We start from the raw sequence: 20,044 nt of genomic DNA, 5'->3' as shown, positions 1-20,044 counted from the left end.
GATAGTATGCGCGCGTTGATATGCAGATAAAAGAAAGCCGCTAGTGAGGTTCGAACTCACGACCGCTGGTTTACAAGACCAGCGCTCTACCACTGAGCTATAGCGGCACGCGGCTGCACAGCGCTTATTTGTGCCACTGATAGTATGCGCGCGTTGATATGCAGATAAAAAAAAGCCGCCCATGCACTCCGTACAAGTGGTTAACCAGCGAAGCCGTAGAGTGGGGCCTATGTTTTGCGTTTGACCCGCGTATTACCCATTTCGGAGTAAAATGCGGCCGGTACTTGCTATTGCCACGTTGACGCTGCTCCTCCCGCACAGACTCTGTCCTTTCCTGACCTTGTGGCTTGATCTGTGCTTAACGAAGTAGCTCACTGCGTGAGTGCGAGAGAGCGTCGTTTTCGCCCCCTCTGATGTGCCGTTCCCACTTACTAGTGTCCGTAGATGCGAGAGAGTATCTACGTCATCTATAAACCCAGCCAATGTCTCTCCCTTTACTTCTAACGCCTCTCGAACATGATTTTTTCGCACATGCGCATGGGGTTGCGCCGGATGTTTTTTTTTGTGCGTGCAGGGGACCGCCGGATTTTCCTTTCACCTAACCACAAAAATCTTCGCTTTGAAATTACCAAGAAAAATGCTGGTTAAAAGGTGGCAGACTGGAATCAACATATGAGTGGGAGTTCATCGCACGTGGAAAAAAAAGGAAGATTAGTCGGTACCAACCTGGACAGCACCTGTCGCGTACGTATCGGCGTCGCAATGTCCCAAGTCAACCTAAGCGAAGATTGTGATTGTGTACTACATCGGGACTTTACGGCGGTTCTGGAGAAGGTTAACATTACTTCTGTGCTTTTTGGGAGGTGCTCGCATGGTTTACACCAGCTGTTAAACTAAAATTACTGGGAAAATGGCGTTGGGAAGGCGTTGAAGAGTAATGCGGTCAGTTAGGCTCGCCGACCCCTCCTGTGTGTATCTCCTCTCCACCTCTGCACGTATACACCAAATCATTGTGTTTTCGGGTAATATGCAACCCAACTAAGAGAAATTAACTCCACGCAGGTGAAGCTCGTGTTTTGGCATACGCGGATGATATTGCTATGGTGTGCGTAAATGAACAGTGCGGGAATCAAGTGGATAGGATAGTGGAAGAACCGTACTTAGGGATATACCACCTGCCGAGTGGTGTACAACACTCACGGTATTTGAGAATATTAGCAAGATTGAGCAGAATATTGAGCAGAATATTGAACATAATACCATGGAGTGCAAATAAAAAACTGGGTTCTCTCAATAATAACGATGACAATTTTATCGCAAGCTTACAAAAATAATCTCGATATTAAATATAAGAAATTAAGCAGTGGCCATTTAGAAGCCATTTTCTCGCTACGTCTTTGTGACATCATAGCATCTGGTACGTGCGATATGGTGGCCTCAAAGCAAAGCCACCACACTAAACATGACTTCGCTATTGTAGGGGGCCTCCAGTTCCAATTGATCGCATCACTTGAACGCTAACGTTCTGTTAATGCACCCGTAACTATGTTTTAGCGTTCGCAATAATGTGCCACTGGTTACGTCATGCAGAGCAAAATCTGAAAGTTCTTAAATGTTCCTTGCATTTTTTGTAAAAAGAAATATCTTTCGTGGCTGGACGGCCGCTGGGTGGCTTTCCAAAGGCAACTTTAAAATTGAACAAGGTTATAATTTGACTTCGTGACCCTTTTAAGCACTTAGTTGTACGTCTTAAATATTGTTCCGACAGCGACCCCTACTAGCCGATACAAGCTGTGGAGCTATGAGCGATGACTGAGAAATGGAAGGACGCAAGTGCATCCAGCTTCGCGTACGTGGCAGTTTGCAACATGTTCATGGTGAAAAAGCTGTGGTACGCGTTAAAAAATGGCAGCATCTCCACTCCGTGGATGATGGCGAGGACTCGAAATGACAACCAAGTTGCGCCCCGAGTGACATCCGATTTGCGCCCCGACCGTCATTTGATTTTATCCGTGAGTTGCACCTTGATTATTCCCTAAATGAAACTGCAACTCACGGCTCAAATCGCATTTCGCTTGATTTTCTCTTGATGGTTGTGTGCGCACGGATGGACGCGGATGGACACTGGGAGGTCCTAAGGTACTCCGCACCGTTACAGGCGAGGGAGTAAGCCTTTTGACACTCGGGTACTAACTCACGGTCGTAGCCCAATGGGTAAGACGACTGGCACTAACTCTGTGTGGTCTACCAGACACAGGCTCAAATCCTGCCGGTGCCTATGTGATTTTTTTCCGATTGTACATGCTATGCGCATGGACGCGGACGGACATTGTGAGGTCCTAAGGTACTCCGCGCCTAAAACACCTCCCTGTTGTGAGGTGAAGTTCAGCAAACGCGTCATATTTTTGCTGTATCTATTCTTGATCTATCCTGGTAACGAATGAGCCTTACAAACTTTTTTCGACGCGTGCGCAACGGGACTTTAGTGTTAACACATTTTTTTTTTCCCAAGTGCTGATAAACCTTTTTTTTTTCTTGCCGTATCTTTAAGGAACCGTTGTTGCGGACAGCCTGCGAAGGCAGGATCTTTGCCCGGGTAGTGACATTGGGGTATTATACCTGAAATAAGTTGAGTTTTCTAGTTGCCGCTTTTTGTTGGGCCATCGGTTTTAAAATACATAATAAAAAGCTAAAGTCGAGTGGTTATGTTTGCTGCTTTGGGACCTGTAAGGTTTGGGTTTGATCCCTAAAACTGACGAAAGTGTTATTTTTCAAATATGCGTGAATGTTCCTGTTCATGCATACGCCCGCACGCACTCGCGCACAAAAATTTCAAGCGTTGCGCTGCTGAGCACGAGGTCGCGGGTTCGATTCCCGGCCGCGGCGGCCGCTTTTCTGATGGAGGCGAAAAGCAAAAACGCCCGTGTGTACGAGATTTCGGCGCACGTTAAAGATCCCCAGGTGGTCAAAATTAATCCGGAGCCCTCCACTACGGCGCGCCTCATCGCCTGAGTTGCGTCGGCGCGTTAAACCCTACAATCAATCAATCAACAAAAATTTCAAGGTGCTTTTTATGCTGCTGAAGGCATTTATTCTCTGAAGCACGACGCCACTGCATTGTCTAGGTGTCGCAAGGCAAGCCACGGGTGATATAGTTACTCCGGTCTACTAAAACACTAATATATGGTCTTTATCGCCGGGATTGCCGGTTTATCATCTTTAAAATAAGTCTATTTTTTCTCAGTGGGGTTATGGAGACATTCAAAGATATATATAGTCAACCAATAGAAAAACAGAAAAGGGTATGCATGCGCATTTCAAAAACTTCCGATAAAACAATTCAAATGATGTGGGCTGTTGCACACTAAATTGAAAACAACCTCAAAAGGTATTGATTTCTTGCTCAAGTACCCTGAGAGCATGCATTAGCCTTAAGAAGAAGGATACATTAGTCGCACTTTCACTCGAAATGTTACGTCATATCTATCTACCTAGAAAAATATTGGGCTGTAGCAGCTGTGGATGTCCATTTGTGCACGCCCTGAACGGGGCCGCTGACCTGGGGTGTCGCGTAACCCAAAGTGTCGAAACGGCTGGACGTCGTCCGCTGTCGGAGGTCCACTCAATACGCGTAGATTTAATGAATGATGACACCGACAGCAGCTGGGCTGGAGATCAGACATTGCAGAAATTTCTTCTTACAAGCCAGTAAACTATTCCACATCATCGTTAAGAAGGTAAAAACATCAGACATTGCAGAAACTTCATCTTACGAGCAGGTGACCTATTCCCCACCATCGTCGAGAAAGTAATAAGATCAGCGAACAAATAATCCAGCGCTTTCGCCACATCTTCTGCTACGCACGAAGTCTACGCACAAAACTTTCGTAATGCTTTGACGAAAGTGAATCGAACACCTAGTTCGAGCTTTGTGCCGCTGTTTCTTTTTACCCAAGTGGCGAGCATGGAGAGCCAAATTGTTTTTCCGCGCCCCAGTCCCAGGAAAGCATGCGAAAAACTGGTAGAGATCATTGTCACAGCACATGCGAATGCATTACTTTCGCGACAGATGCTTACCCTATTTCTATGGCATCAAACTTTTTACTACCTCGTTTACCGACTTCCTTCTAGTCGCAACAGTATGGATCACGGACTTACATAGTGGCGATCTATATTTTTGTCATCAGAGAGCTGCGAACAAATTCTATATACCATGGATTTTGCTGGTCTGAACTAACTGAGTTGCGTTATTTAATGTTACAGCGCGGAACTCCTTTCTCGTGACAGATGATTACGCTGGACGCGGCAATTGTAGCAGCATTGGCCTCCTATAAGTTCAGCGGGGTTGCGGAGAAGCTAACGAAATGACTGTTGAGGCTGCATTTTTACGCCAAGTGGTGCCATGAATTTTGGGGAAAATGCTGCCTTGTCTCAGCGGACAAACATGGAGCCATTACACTCTGATTAGTAGCTGCGTTTTAAAATTTGGTGGGGCCACCGGATCCCAAACGGCGTCGGAAGCGGCCGAGCAATTTTATTTGTGATGAAACCCTGACTGCTTATTATCTGCGGTAGTACAGCCGTAGTGCGCTACCCTCAGCGCAGATATGGAGTGGTCTTAGTGGTCTATCGGAATATACATTCTTGCGAGGTAAGTGCGCATATGGTAAGGCGAGTTAACTTTTCGTTTAAAGCTGACTTTTGCGCAATTCCTGCTCTGTTTAGGGGGGTGTACGAACGAAAAAACAGAAAACTACCTTACAGACCCTTGAATAGGGCATTGAGTAAGGGGGGATAGCAAAGGAACAAGTACACGTTTCAGCGGGTACAACAAGTAATGTGCGAAAGGTGATTATAAAAAGTAGCGCTAAACTTAATTAACACTGTAAATTGATTGATTGATTGATTGATTGATTGATTGATTGATTGATTGAATTGATTGATTGATTGATTGATTGATTGATTGATTGATTGATTGATTGATTGATTGATTGATTGATTGATTGATTGATTGATTGATTGATTGTAGGGTTTAGAGCGCCGGCGCAACGCAGGCGATAAGGCGTGCCGTAGTGGAGGGCTCCGGATTAATTTTGACCACATGGGGATCTTTAACGTGCGCCGAAATCTCGCACACACGGGCGTTTTTGCTTTTCGCCTCCACCATAAAAGCGGCCGCCGCGGAATGAACACTGTAAAACAAAAATAGATATATAAACTAGCATCACACCGAATGACGGAACAAACAAGGATGCAGTTCACGGCTCAGAGCCGTTTGAGAAATTCGCAACAGAATTGGAAGTACTATTCCAAGAGACGATGGTAGTAGCGATGCAGAGTGCTTATTTTCCGCTATTTAAAGGAAAGAAAATGCCATGTTCTTGCAACTAATGTGATCAACCCCATGTCGGTTTCCCCGTCTCTTATTATCTTTCACAACATGCCATTTTGTCAAGAATAGCACTTCATGTTTTTTTTTATCGAGAGGTTATATTGTTTTTACGAAACTATAAATTCGAAGACCATCACCGCGCTCGTTAGTGGCTCAATCGTATGAATTTCCGCGCATTTAGGCCTATAGGAAAGCCGGAGAGAATCAACGTTCAGCTTCACCCGAACACTATACATGCAGGAGACGGGCGCTCCCATGGGCCACAAGATTATATTGGTGGTAATTAGGAACCAGCCGCGTATTCAATTATCCTGTCTGTGCTAGTGCCATCTGAGTCGCCGCTAAACGTCGCTTAAAACAATGCCCTGTAATTTAAACTCACTGTTCGACATGCAGCCGCGGAATGTACAGAAAACTATTTATCCGATGATAAATAGCCGCAAATGACTCTGATGCCGCAGAGTCGGCTGTTTGCCATTACAGATGCCTGACATTACACAAAAGGCTGCCCCAACGGACGCGCACAGAATGAATGCTCGTCGCCAAATTGAGACAGAGAGAGAGAGAGAGAGAGAGAGAGAGAGAGAGAGAGAGAGAGAGAGAGAGAGAGAGAGAGAGAGAGAGAGAGAGAGAGAGAGAGAGAGAGAGAGAGAGAGAGAGAGAAGGCGTGTGTCTGAAATATAAAGATTTCGTGATGGATGTTCGGAACAGAATAGCGTTCATGTTGACTTTTCTTGCCGACAGGTGGTGAATAGGACACCATTTTGTAGAAACTGCCATAAAGTCCCAAAGTCGTGCAGCTATAGTGCCTGTCCCAAGCTGTAATCTGACAAACATTCTCCTCTTTCATCCGAACATTTGCGGCGACAGCCACAAGGGACTTTTTCCTTTCAGGCGCGTGCCCGCACACGTGCGTCTGCCCAGGCGTGCGTATGCGCTTGCGGGCCCCCGTACAAAATCTCATTTTCCCACTGACCAGCTTATCCTGCGGGATAAACAGAGTGCCTGCTTGCCCCCGCGCAGGCATGAATGCAGGCCGATGGTCCAGCGCTCCGATGGCTTGTGGCGGTTCTATAAAGCATTCAAAGCACTCAAATAGAATTCGCAACGGGACACTGTAGGGTAACACGACAGTATTCACACAATTCCTGACGAAAGCTGGACGCTGAAATTCAACTGAAGGTCTGCATTGGTAAATCAAAGTGGTGACCCACATAATCGCAATGGCATACGCAGCGAGTCTCTTCAAAGTATCCACAAAATTCGAATATTTTGCCTCAGTAGGCATGACAGCCATGGCCGTACTTTAATTGCACCAACAAGTGGCAGAAATAGTGTACTGATTTTGTTTCATTTAAAATTAGGGCATCAAACAAATGTGTCTAACAGCGTTGCATGCGTGAGGTTTGAATAGCCTTGGAACGACGCGATATCCACAGATTAAGCTAGTAAACGAAACAAAAACCATATCTTAAAAAAATATTTTGGAGTAAAAGACTTCCGCTTAGTTAGGCCTTAGCGACAATTACAGTGGCAAGAAAGAATACACCCATAAGCGTTTGAAACGTCAGCTTTAACTGCGCACCATAGAAAACTCGTATGGCGCTACACAACCACTGGAGCACTATTGGTGAAAGATTTGTTCATTTAATTGTTCGGCCCTCACTGTCTTTAAAACCGCATTACTGTTTGCGTGCAAATACCTCAGAAAACCCGTCTATAGAAGGCAAGTGTTCACATAGTGTTTGCTAATACCTCGCCACACGAACAACACACACTTCCGTCCTCAGTAGTGTCTTTTAATACCCGTGCATAAGACATCATTAAAGGCTCTCAAAATGGCAGAGGTGTCCTAGTATTTTAGGATGTTTTCATGGAGGCATTCATAAAACCTTTACATAACACCTCACGGTGCATGGTATCTTGTCGCACTGAGACAAGGTAATAGTTCGTTTATTGGCCTTTACAGCTTGTCGAAAACACGGATATTCGGCTTGGGCGCAGATCTGATTTTCTCTTCAAAATGCTGTTTCAGCTACATAGTGGCTCAAGTAAAACACTTCTGTGAATATCGTTAGTTTTTAACACCTGACTCGTCCTACTTTAGTGTTTCTACTTACCTCCCGCGGACCTAGCTCAGAGCGTCGTTCTAGCTCTGGTCCCCGTCTGTGCTTTGGTGATCTTGAGCATGTCGTGCTTATGCTTATATACTTGCTTCTTTTTTGCATCCTTTGCCCTCGATCAGATTTGTGCTGTTTAAAAACACGTCGTGCTTGTCTATTTACTCCAAGATGTAATAAATAGGACGTTTCACAAGAAAAATCGGCATGGTTTAGTGTTTTAATCAGTGTATCGGAACTAAATGTTTTTCGACTCGGTTTTTGTTTTGTTCCATAAATAAAAGTTCCTTTCCGGTTCAGCTCCGAAACGAAAAAAACAATGGTTCGTAACGTTTCATAACGGTTTGTGTTTGCGCGAGCGAAAAATTGAGATTTATTAAATTGTGTTAAGAACATTGACCATTATGAAATTATGTTAAAGAAGAGTAAGTGATGCTTCTAAGTATTTGTAAAGATGTCCGTTAAATAGCTCAAATGCACACAAAGAAATCCGAGGACCCGTAAGGCACTCCTTGTCGGATACCTTTAGATGGCGCAGCTGCAAATGACGCTCCAAATTTTTACTCTGGTCTACAGAAACTACATGAAGGCAGTCCTCAGCCTGGTACCCAGGTTTCACTGATGTGCTGTCGTAGAGGACAAAATCCTCGAGCGCTGTTTGTTTCGGGGTGCCCCTTTAGGGTGAAGTATACAACTATTGGGCGCGAACACTCCAAGCTTCCGGAAAACCAGTGTGCTGCGCGCGTGCGCTCAGGTTTTGAGTATGTGGCCTTTGTTTCGAACCCGAACACTAAAATTCTTATGAATAAATTTGAGGCAATTCAAAATCCAGCTTTGCGCTTTGTTGCTAACTCTTATAGTTGTGACATTATCGTTACAAGTTTAAAACGCTCTGTCTCAGGGAACGCTCTAAAACGCCTGCGTTTAATCTTCAAGCATTGTATGAGAGGAAGTAGGAAAGCACCAGCATCAATACCTTCAGACTCCCACGTATACATCCAGACGAATGAATAAGAGCAAGAAAATTGGTGAACATTCATGGCGCACATCCGCATAGGAAGCGACTTTTTCTGAAAACTATTAATGAATGGAATACCGTGCCCGACACTGTTGCTACCGCCGCTTATGCAATGTTTTCCGCTGAGCTCTGGTAGCACTTGCGTTCAACTGCAACAGGAATTGTAGCTGTTGTCATTGAGTGTGCGGTAGTAATCTGCTGTTCGCGCTGTTAGTCGTGTACATAGGTCGGCAAAACAGAAAGAACTCACTCAAACTCAATCACAATTTTTTTCATTCACGCTGTACTCAATCAAACTCAGACTCAAAAACTTCGTCTGTTTACAAAATCACTCGTACTCACTCATCAAATACTCATTTGTAATCGTACTCACTTGTACTCAAACTCATTTGTCCTCACGAGTATTCGTACTCAATCTGTACTCATGAGTACTCACTCTGTACTCATGAGTACTCAATCTGTACTCATGAGTACTCAATGAGTACTACTGCTCGTGAGTACTACTCATGAGTACTACTCATTTTTCACTCATGAGTACTACTCATTCTGCACTCATGAGTACTCAATCAGTACTCATGAGTACTCAATTTGTATTACTCACGAATAATCAACTTATCTGCACTGTTAGCTAGGTCGTAGCTCGAATGAAAGACTAAGTAGAAAAAATAAATTGTTTAATTGATTAAAAAACACAGGTTACATATAAATCAGGACAGAGGAAGAAAACGTCTGACGCGGTGCACTGTCGTTGAGCGACTTACTGCGCGAAGGCAAGTACATGTGAGAAAGCGAAACGGAACGTAAGCACTCGCGTTGCGTCTGGCGTCTCCTCTTGTTCTCAGGCCGGGTCGGGCTCAGGGGAGCTCGGGGGTTGTCGGTGCAGCCGTGGCCGTAAACTGCGTTTTTCTGTGTGTCTTCGGGTGGCAGCTTTTGTCGTCCGTTTTCTTGTTTGCACTACTGTTTGCACTACTGTACTCAGGAGTGCATATACTCAAGAGTGCAAGCACTCGCAAAAACAGTAATCACGAGTATTGTACTCATGAGGGCTGTGTACTCACGAGTGCTGTGTACTCATGAGTGCTGTGTACTCATGAGTACTGTGTACTCATGAGTACTGATATTCATTAGTACTCAAACTCATGACTACTCATACTCATGAATACTGTACTCATGAGTACTCATACTCATGAGTAGTGTACTCATGAGTACTTTACTCATGAGTAGTGGACTTACCCCTGTACTCACTCGTCATCATACTCACTGTTTTTTTCTGGGTGTGTGATCACTCATCATCGTACTCACTCGTGAGTTTGAGTACAAATGAGTACAAATGAGTGTACTCACGAGTGAGTACGCCGACCTATGGTCGTGTATGCTGGTTTTCACGCCAAACATTGTATTGCGTCTTCTTTATTCCTACATCGTGTTTCAGAATATTTGTGTTTATTCATGTATAGCGCGCCTCCTCCAACAATGCCGTAGGACTAATGTGGCTTTTTTAAGAATAAATAAATAAATAAATAAATAAATAAATAAATAAATAAATAAAAATCAGACATCCCTCCGTTTAACGACGACGATGGTTAACACGAAGCTTTCTCGTGACGGATTCTTTGGTTGTCGTCTGAGCTTGGACTGAGTTTCAACCATGTCAAAATGAAGCAATCGGATAGAAGGGGGCCTCATAACTCGAGTGACCCAGGTTCGATTCCGGCGACGGGAAGCGTTTTTCCTTTCACTTCACCAGTTTTCGCGTTACAGACGCCACCAGGCAGAACACTAAAGCTTCGCCTTAAAAAATAAGTAAATAGGACCACGACGTCTGCATCGCAGCCAGGTACGCGCGACGATCACGCGGAGAGCGCAGCACTACGCCTATCGGCACAGACGAAGGGAGTACAGGAGCAGGAAACAAGCGAGCCGAAGGAGGGAATGCGCCAGAGAAACGAAAGACGATTTTATGCCAGCGAAGTGACGGCAATCTCTCACCTGGCTTCATGGATACTGAAATAAATCCTGAAATACCTGAACTTGCCGCTCAAACCAAAAACCGAAACGAAATATTTTCGGTTTCACTCCTGAACGAAATAATAAATAAAGTTACGTTTTGCTTTCTTTCCTACCGAAAATGTCGTTTTTCTTTTGGTTTTCGGTTGCGGTTTCGTTTTGTTCCGACACCCTGGTTCTAATCAAAGGGTGCACCAAAATCCACACGAACAGCTAAGTACTCCTGCTATTGGGATATCATCCGTTACATTGCCGAGCATGCCCTGTCATTATTTTCATTATCCTGTTCCTTTTGCGTCTTCTTCTTCTTCTTTCGTTTACTGTTACTAGGCACGTAGCTACGCTTGCATCTCCAAGCAAAGATGACATTCAGTTGGAACGCACTTTCCTGTGCATTTAACTGGGCGCTGTTTCTGTAATTATCTCGATCAAGGTACTCATGTAGGCACCGTACATACCTCTAACACACATTTCGAAGTCGAAGCTCACGATGCATTCACTACGTCCATCTTTACCGTTTTTCCGTTGTTTATTTTAAGACTATAGTCTTTCTTGGGCTACTTAAACCCGAAAATTTTGGTCTGCCTGTCTGTCTGTCTGTCTGTCTGTCCCCCTATTCAGGCGCCCGGCCAAAAGGTATAATAATTCTGAAACGAGCAGTTTATATAGGCAAAACCTTTCCAAACCACTAAATATGGGGCCATTACTCATACTTGTGAACACTGTTGAGCAAAAAGAAAACATTAGGCATATTCGAGGCAAAACATGGATGAACAACCTGTACCAAACTGTGTCCTTTTAACTAAAAATAAATGTGCGCTTGATATTTGCGGAAAGGAAATGAAAAATACGCGCTGAAAACAACATTTGGAACCAAAAATACGAAAAAACTCGCTCCCGAGCTCAGCCCTCGTTGCGGCAATCCAAGAACGAAAGGTTCATATTGACGGCGCGCTAGCGGTGGAACGCAGGAAAATTGAATCGACTGTAGCAAAGGTCCACAATGTTTATTGTGGGAGGAGCTTGAGAGGCTTACACGGGGAAGAGAGGCATTTATGTGTAGGGGTGGCAGACCATCGTCTTTCGACGACATGTACAGCGAAGTAAGCGGATACGCGGTCAATTATTTTTCTCAGTGTAATGAAGCTTCTGCATTGCGTGATTTGCACTGGCCGTGCAGATAATTGGTCTAACGGGGAGAGGAGGAATAAAAAATCCCGGGCCATCTCCACTAACGTGAAAGCTAGGGAGGGGAGAAGCATGCAGGTTATACAGTGTGTTGCGACGGTAATTGGAACACTTAAAGAATTTTTCTTGAATGAACCACCGCTCTGTTCGCGCTCAAACTTCACACGAAGGTCGCATTTTGTGGTCTATTTTGTTTGACACCGGGAACAATGATGGTACTTACCTGTGTATTCTGAAAATAAATAAAAATGATTTTCGCCTATGGGAAAATGGTGGCTGATTTGGACGTGCGAGCCCGAAAACTGGGTTTTCTGATCGTCTGCTAGCTCATTTCTAGGTGCATTTTCTGATCGTCTGCTGCACCATTTGGCTCCGTACGTGAACCCCAAACGTTCGTTTCAGTCTGCAGGTGGTTCCGTCGTTCCAACATCAACTTGCGCTGGCTCGCACGTCCAAATCAGCCGCCATTCTCCCATAGGCGAAAATCGTTTTTATTTATTTTCAGAATTCACAGGTAAGTACCATCGCTGTTCCCGGTGTCAAACAAAATAGACCACAAATTGCGACCTTCGTGGCAAGTTTGAGCGCCAACAGAGCGGCGGCGCGCTCAGGAAAATTTTTAAAGTGTTCCAATTATCGTCGCAACACCCTCTATGTGTATTCAAGGATTGCAAGTATCTTGCCACACAGCGCGCACTGATTGGGCGCCGGAGAAGCAATCCCGTGATTGCTGAGACGTTGGCGCCGTCTCTTGCGTTGAACCGGATTTAAGCAATTAAATGAGAGACAGACTGGCCGTAAGTTGTCTTCGTGTCACACGCCGGAGCATGCTAAGTTCTTATGATAACAAGTAACGCGAGGCGTTGGAAAACGAGTATCCTGGTGTGTTCTTTTAGTACGCGTTTTTGCCCACGGAGATTAAACGTTGTAGCGCGAGGCGTTGGAGAACAAGTGTGCCGGTGTTTTAGTACCATGACTACATGACAAGAAAAGAGACGCTGACAGCCTGATCCCATAGGGGGCTTCACCGCCAACATTTATTGAACTGTATGGGTTCCTTTGTGGGAGGTCTCCGAAGACTTTGTTCTTGGCTGCCGGGCGGGCCCTTCCCACCAGTCGTTGCTGGTCTTGAGGGCGTTAGCTGGTCAGCTGGTACTCCCATTGGTTCAGCATGGGGTTTGGTAGGAGGGTTAATGATGATGATGGTCGGTACTCTCATACTATATGATAGAGAGTGTTGGGTGTGGGGCAGTGTTGACAAGTCAATTGTGTGTTGCTGGGTAGACGGCATGGAGTAGTGTTCCGTGGGGGTAGGTGTTAGTTTGCAGCTCTCTGAGGGTAATGGCGTCCGCTCTGGTCATCTTGGGGTGGAGGGGGGAGGGGGGGGGGGGGTAAACGCGGCGCTACAGTTGGTAATGGGCGAGGACATCCGTGTATCTTCTTGGAATCTCGTCGCTGGAGGTTATCGATCGGTCTGCCAACGAGGGGAAGGCCCGGAAGGTATGCTTGCGGGCAGCGGCGTGGGCAGCTTCATTCTCCTCGAGAAAAGAAATACAATAATTTCAAGCACAATCACATGCATTCATTATCGTCGCCTCAACGTCGCTCTAATGCTTCAAAGATACGCATGAAACGTTCCTCTAGTGATAATAACACGGTGTACAATAAATGGCTTTTGAAGGCCACATATTGTATTCTACACTTGCCAAAATAACATTACGTTCTGCACTAGAAGCTTATTACGAAGAAAAATTCTAAGAAATTTTAGTACGTAGAATACGAATTTTCGGAAAGAATAAATCTCCACAAATGTGATTTTCTGCAATGTACTTGGCGCCCGCACTTTTTGTGAAACGAGCACGCGTCACTGGCACAGTATGTTTTTAAGGGGTCAGGCATGACGCGAGGCTGATTAAATTACAAACAGAGGTCGAAGCTATCACTGTTCCAAATTACACTTGTACAATTAAAACGGGCGGAACTCTCTCCACTGAAAAGCTGTGCATTTCTCACTTGCCTCGTAAAGATTAAGCCTAACATTGCGCCTAATGTTCCTATGATCCGAAATTTTCGCGATGCGGTGATTACAGCTTCCGCACTTACCTGAATGCCGAAATGAAGACGGCGCATGCCTTCTCAAGCGAATAACTAGAGATACGATGGAGGCGCCTTTCCTCTCGACATTCGTATCATTTGCTCTGTTCCCTGATCAGCTAAGTAATTAAGCCTGGGTAGTTTCCTTTCTTTGTCCGCGCTGCAAACGAACGCCACGGTCACGTAATTACGCCATCCTTCTTGCAGTACACGGTTGCCCGCGCAATGGTCCGCCTAATGGTGCAGACCCCCAATGAGCTCGTCCACGCTTGCCCCGCGGTTTTTTGGGTCGTCGTTGCGTGATGCTCGGATAGAGTAACTTTTTTTTTCTGTCTGGCCCGTTACAGAATTTCTTTGCCTAGCTACTTTCGCTATCCTGTTTGTCTTCTTCCTCATTTGGTCACTAGAAATAAAGCGCCAGATTCTTTTCGCGCGGTTTGTACATACAGTATTCCCCAAGAGAATTCGGGGGGAAACATTCAGTGCTGTAGGCGTGCACGAGCAACATCTTTAACCGCTATGCACTGACGACGCACACTTACGTCAAGGAAGCTACCTCGATACTGTAAATACAATTTTGCAGCACGAAACCACAGAAACGAGAGAAGTGCATAACAACTAATGTACTACATGCCAGCCGCCGTTCTTCTTTATATATATATATATATATATATATATATATATATATATATATATATATATATATATATATATATATATATATATATATATATATATATATATATATATATATATATATATATATATATATAGGGAGTAGTAGACCTTTGAAGATGGTAGAGAACACAAGAGAAGAAAAACTTCGAACAAGGTAAAAGCACGATTGTGGCCTACTTTTCAGCAAAGAGAACTTGCTTTCCTCAGGGCTATATATATATATATATATATATATATATATATATATATATATATATATATATATATATATATATATATATATATATATATATATATATATATATTGTAGTGCGGAAGAGGTAACAGCGGTCAACAGCTCTATGCTATCTCCTACCCTTGCAAGGAAATTGGCGGTCATGCAATAACGGCAAGGAAGATGAAGCACTGGTGAACTGGACAGGCATCATAACAGCTCTAGTCGCGGCTCTCTACTAGGCTAAATCTTTTAAAGAAGGCATTTGCCATTGCTTCCATGAATTATTTTATTTCATTTATTTGCTCCTTAGTGGTCCGGAGGCATTACACAGGGAAAGGGGGGGGGGGGCTTGCGCCAAGGTAAAGCAATATATCAATATATACAGTGAAAATAACAACAACAAATGGCTCAGGCTTAACACTTCTAAACTGAGTTATCGGGGCCGAAAGCATAGACTATGCACACGGTGCTTCCGGAAATTTTACGTTTGCTTGAGATTTCAAGGGACCCTGCGGTCCTTTTTCCAGCTTTTTCGACATATTAAATGCTTGCAGAAGGTGGTCAACCAACACATCTGGTACTTAGATTAGGGGGTCGCAAAGTAACTTAGAAACTTGCTCAAAAGATTTTAACAGCAGAGCTGCTTAAGCCGAGCGTTATCCGTCCGTCGTATCAAAAAAAAAACCTCGAGGAGCGGTGACGTCACCTCGCGTTGCCTAGAAAACCCTTGCGCAGCTGTGCATAGCTTCGCACTCGCATCGCTAGCCTGTGCATGGCTCCGGCGAGCCCCATCGGCGCCCGTGAAGCCGTGATGTCACTGCGCAACACATGGTATAAAGGCTCGTGCACGGTGGCGTCGTCCAGGATTGCGCGTAAGCTTGCGCCACCTGAGGAGCTCGAAACAAATACCAAGGAAAATACCGACTGCACGTGAGAGTGCGTCTCGTGGAGAGTTCCCAGCGCCGTACAGCTCGACCTTCGAGAACACTCTGTCCTGCATTCGTGGCGGGACCTCTGGCGTCCTACTGCTCTCCTGGCCAGTTCACGAGCCTTCGAGCCTGAAGTGGGGAGCACAGAGACTGAGTTCACAAAGCCGGTGGCCGCGGGTTTTGGCACGTGCTAACGTGGTCCGCTGTGGGAGAGATATGAAAGCCTGCGGTCTTTTTAACTATCCGGGCCTGCCAGTCATAAAGAAGCTTCAGCTGCAAGATCTGATATCCATGTGAGGTGCAACAGCCGGGTCTCCTGCAAAAGGAGAGGGTCCGACAGCTTTGCTGTTTCTCCAGCCTTGCACCACTACTACAGGCTGCGCCATTTTTTTTTCTTTCCCGCTGTTGGCGTTCTTCTACCCCTGTAATTACGTCATAACAGCGGCGTAGCCGCTACTGGCACGCTTTCCTTCAGTTGCAGCAATGAACGCATTCGATAGTCTCTTTAAAAAGGAAGCCACAAAAGCAAACATAAACGGAAGTCATATCTGCTGCGACGAGGAAACCACACTGTGCCGCTCCGTGCTGGCCGTAACAGTAGCTTAGGCAGTGCTCCAGACGCGTAGGAAAGAGTGAAAGCGTTTATCCGAAGTGTTTCAGGGACTCTTTAACAGCCTGCCGTCCAGCTCTACCTACTGGATGATTGAATTCATCCTTTCGCTTGCGCTGAAGGGCACACACAGACAGCCAAACCAGCGCACCATCGATGGCGAGACTGAGGGACCAAGCATCGACAAAGCAGCCGCGAAGCAGCACTTTCATGTGCACCCATCGTGTGTTCTAGTTTTCGTTCCTGTAAACTCAGTCAGCACAGTATGAGACGTTAGACACTCGCCGAGTCAGGTTATACGCTTCCGCTGAACCGCACTCGCAGAGGTCCCACCGCCACTGGCCGATAAGGCGCGGGCAAAGCAGCTGTTTTATCCTCTCCTAGTCCCGCGGTATCGCAGCAAAGAAGCTAAGAGCAAGAAAAGCGATAAGAAAGAAAGGTGCAACTTGTGCATCGGCGGCTCTAGGTCAATGCGGTGCTATGATTGAGCCTGAAAGATGTAACGTAGTACCGCCTTCGCTCTTAAAATAAACAAGAACACAAGAGAAATCAACATCCGCTAGGAATAGCAAACATTATTGCAAACATGATGAAGTGGACAGAAGAAGAAAAATAATGTCGTTATTAGCCCTTGTAATCAATTCGGAAGGAGTATCACGTGAAGGCCCATAGATCAGTGATGTCCCTGCTCCTTTTGAGCACTAACCGCGAAATATTTGGCGGTTAGTGCACGAAGCTATCTCCTTTGGTTAGTGTATTCCAAATGGCTGTTGCATGGGTAGAGAAAGAACTGTTCAATGGTAATGTGTACCACTTGATTCTAGCGGGTTCGTTTCCCGGCCGCGACGGCCGCTTTTCTGATGAAGGCGAAAAGCAAAAACGCCCGTGTGTACGAGATTTCGGCGCACGTTGGAGATCCCAAGATGGTCAAAATTAATCCGGAGCCCTCCACTACGGCGCGCCACATCGCCTGCGTTGCGTCGGCGCGTTGAACCCTACAATCAATCAACTTGATTCTAGCGATTGGGGGCTCTAGTTCAGACTGCCAGAAGCTCTTGGTGGTGGCGTTTATGAAACATGTCTTGGTTGTGATTGGTAGTGAAATGAGTGCGGAAGGCACAAACGAGCGATAATGCGGCGGGTAGTGAGGGTGGGGAGGTTGAAGGACTGTTTCAGTGACGTAACAAAGACAGTGAGTGTGCACTGTGATGTTATAAAACGGGTGGCACGGTTTTGTATCGATTGAAATCGTGGGAAAGGTATGATTGTGAGGGGTCCAAAATTGATGTTGCTTAATCTAGCTTTGGTGGAACGAACGTTAGATCTGGTAGCTTTTCAATAACGGCGTATGCGGATTTGAGGTTGCGACGGAGGAAGCCAAGCGTTCTCAAAACGTGTGAGCAGATTGATTAGAAATGGGACACCGACGAAAAAGATGACGTCAGATGAACACCTAGGTATTTATTCGCGGTGGCAGGGGTTACTCAAACTTAATTGTGTACATGTGTTAAAAGATAGTGTGTTTTCTGGAAAACACAAGGCTTCGCATTTCTCAAGGTTTAATGACATTATGATGTGTCCCACAGGAAAAAATGTATTACGGTCGTGTTGCGAGGAGTTGTTATAGGATGTAGAGTTGATGGGGTTATAGATGACGCAGTCGTTAGCGAATAGACGTAATTTCGTTCTAATATTCGTAGGAAAATCGTTTATATAGATAAGGAATAACAATGGTGATAGGCTTGCGCGATGCGAAACTCCAGAAGTTGCACTGGTGAGAGATGTGCGTTCTTTATTCGTAGTAGTATATTGCATACGACCGTCTCAAAAGTGTTCAATCAAGCATAATATATTAATGGTAATTCCACGAGAAGAGCTTAAGCAAGAGACGATTATGGGGAACCCGGTCAAACGCCTTGGAAACCGCCAAAAATATTACATCCACTTCATTCATGTCCTAAAAATGTCATATGTAAATTCTTTTGAGTTTCGGAAGAAAACGACTTGGGAAAATCCTGTTGATAGTGTTAAAAGAAGTTAATTGTGGCCAGATAATTCATGAGGTTTAGTGCTATATGCATTTGAGCAATTTGGATGGGACTGCTGAGCACGAGGTCACGGGTTCGATTCCCGGCCGCGGCGCCCGCTTTTCTGATGGAGGCGAAAAGCAAAAATGCCCGTGTGTGCGAGATTTCGGAGCACGTTAAAGATCTCCGGGTGGTCAAAACTATTCCGGAGCCCTCCACTACGGCGCGCCTCATCGCCCGCGTTGCGTCGGCGCGTTAAAGCCCACAAATCAATCAATCAATTTGGATGGAACACTTGTAGGCGAAATGGGGTGATAGCGGAAGTTGCACGATTGCCAGTATAAAAAAAGCGACGAAATCTGCGCGGCCTCCCAGCCATCTGGAATGATGCTGTATTCTAAAGATTGTGAAAATATTAGGAAAAGTATCTGACTGTAGACCGAAATAGCATTCCCTTTAAAGCGAACGCTTTCTCAGTGTGACCGATGGAGTTCTGTCGAAAAACCGGTGCGTTTCTTCACACCCCGGTTGGTCGACCGAAAATCTCTTATAGAGACATTTTTTTTTTCACGTGCGTACAAAGTTCACGTACGCAAACGTGAAAAGTATACGTAGCCCACGCGCATATAGTTTGAAACCCTTTTAGTTACAGGTACGCGACGCACTACTCGCGTAGGGCGTTTCGATGCACGCGCTCTCCGCCCATAGCCGCGCGGGGTGTAGGCCCGTTCGTCACGTTGCGTTTCGTCATAGGCCGGTTCGTAATAGGCCGTTTGGTCTCATAGGATCATTCGTCATAGGCCGGTTCGTAATAGGCCGTTTGGTCACATAGGATCATTCGTCATAGGCCAGTTTGTCACTTAGGAAAGTTCGTCACAGGAACGCAAAAAACAAAATTCGTGGCTTTTTTTAGACGTAAGTGGTGATGAAGCATGACTATAACTACTTTGCACACCTTTTCGCAGTACCGGTCCTCTTAGCGGCCGCCACGGCGATCCTAAACTGGCAGTAAGGCACGCCCCAAAAAATGTTTGGCTTTCGGGGAACCCGTGCACGAATTATCCTGGTCCTGCAGTCCATAACGCTCCCACCCGTCCCCCTTGCCTTTCACATGAACATCACGGTAGCAGGCGCACGCTAATTTGCAGTGGCTGTAGCACTCCTGCTTCTTCACTTTTTTTTTTTTCATTTTCGTTGCTCCCTCACTGGTAGCCAAGTGCTCACAGCGTGGTCATTTTTGCCCCTTTCCTTGGAAAGCCTTTTTTGTGTGCACATAAGAACTTGTCCGAACACGTCACCCTACTTGCCCACTCTGGCTTGCATTCTTTGTTGAGCCTTGCTAGATGTACGGCCCAAAGTACAAAAAAAACTAACTAAACCTGTGCCTCGCTTCTCTCTTTCGAGTCGAAAAAAAAACACGTAGACATTCATTTTGTGCACCTGTGACGAACTTTCCTAAGTGACAAACTGGCCTATGACGAATGATCCTATGTGACCAAACGGCCTATTACGAACCGGCCTATGACGAATGATCCTATGTAACCAAACGGCCTATTACGAACCGGCCTATGACGAAACGCCAGTGACGAACGGGCCGTATCCCAGCCGGCGCGCTACTCCTAGCGCTATCTACTAACAAACACAAATACTGCTGTAGCCACTCTTGACCTCGAGACCCCGTTGCTATGATGACGACAAAGGCTACTTCATCAGGCTTAACAGCTGAAAAATTGCTCTTCTATCTGAGAAAAAAAAAGCTGTTTG

General features: G+C 45.4%; 1 non-coding gene across 1 annotated transcript; it reads right to left on the bottom strand.

Annotated features, from left to right (window-relative positions):
* Positions 1–35: 35 nt before the first annotated feature.
* Positions 36–107, bottom strand: Trnat-ugu (transfer RNA threonine (anticodon UGU)). The gene has a single exon. It is a non-coding gene; the product is annotated as a tRNA-Thr (tRNA).
* Between the last annotated feature and the right edge of the window lie 19,937 nt (positions 108–20,044).

This window comes from Haemaphysalis longicornis, unplaced genomic scaffold (genome assembly GCF_048455015.1).
Source record: "Haemaphysalis longicornis isolate Haplotype H1 unplaced genomic scaffold, Haemaphysalis longicornis Haplotype H1 scaffold_1, whole genome shotgun sequence".
NCBI classification, from domain to species: domain Eukaryota; kingdom Metazoa; phylum Arthropoda; class Arachnida; order Ixodida; family Ixodidae; genus Haemaphysalis; species Haemaphysalis longicornis.
The sequence above is the reverse complement of the archived record's forward strand: the minus strand, read 5'-3'. Positions and strand labels throughout refer to the sequence as shown.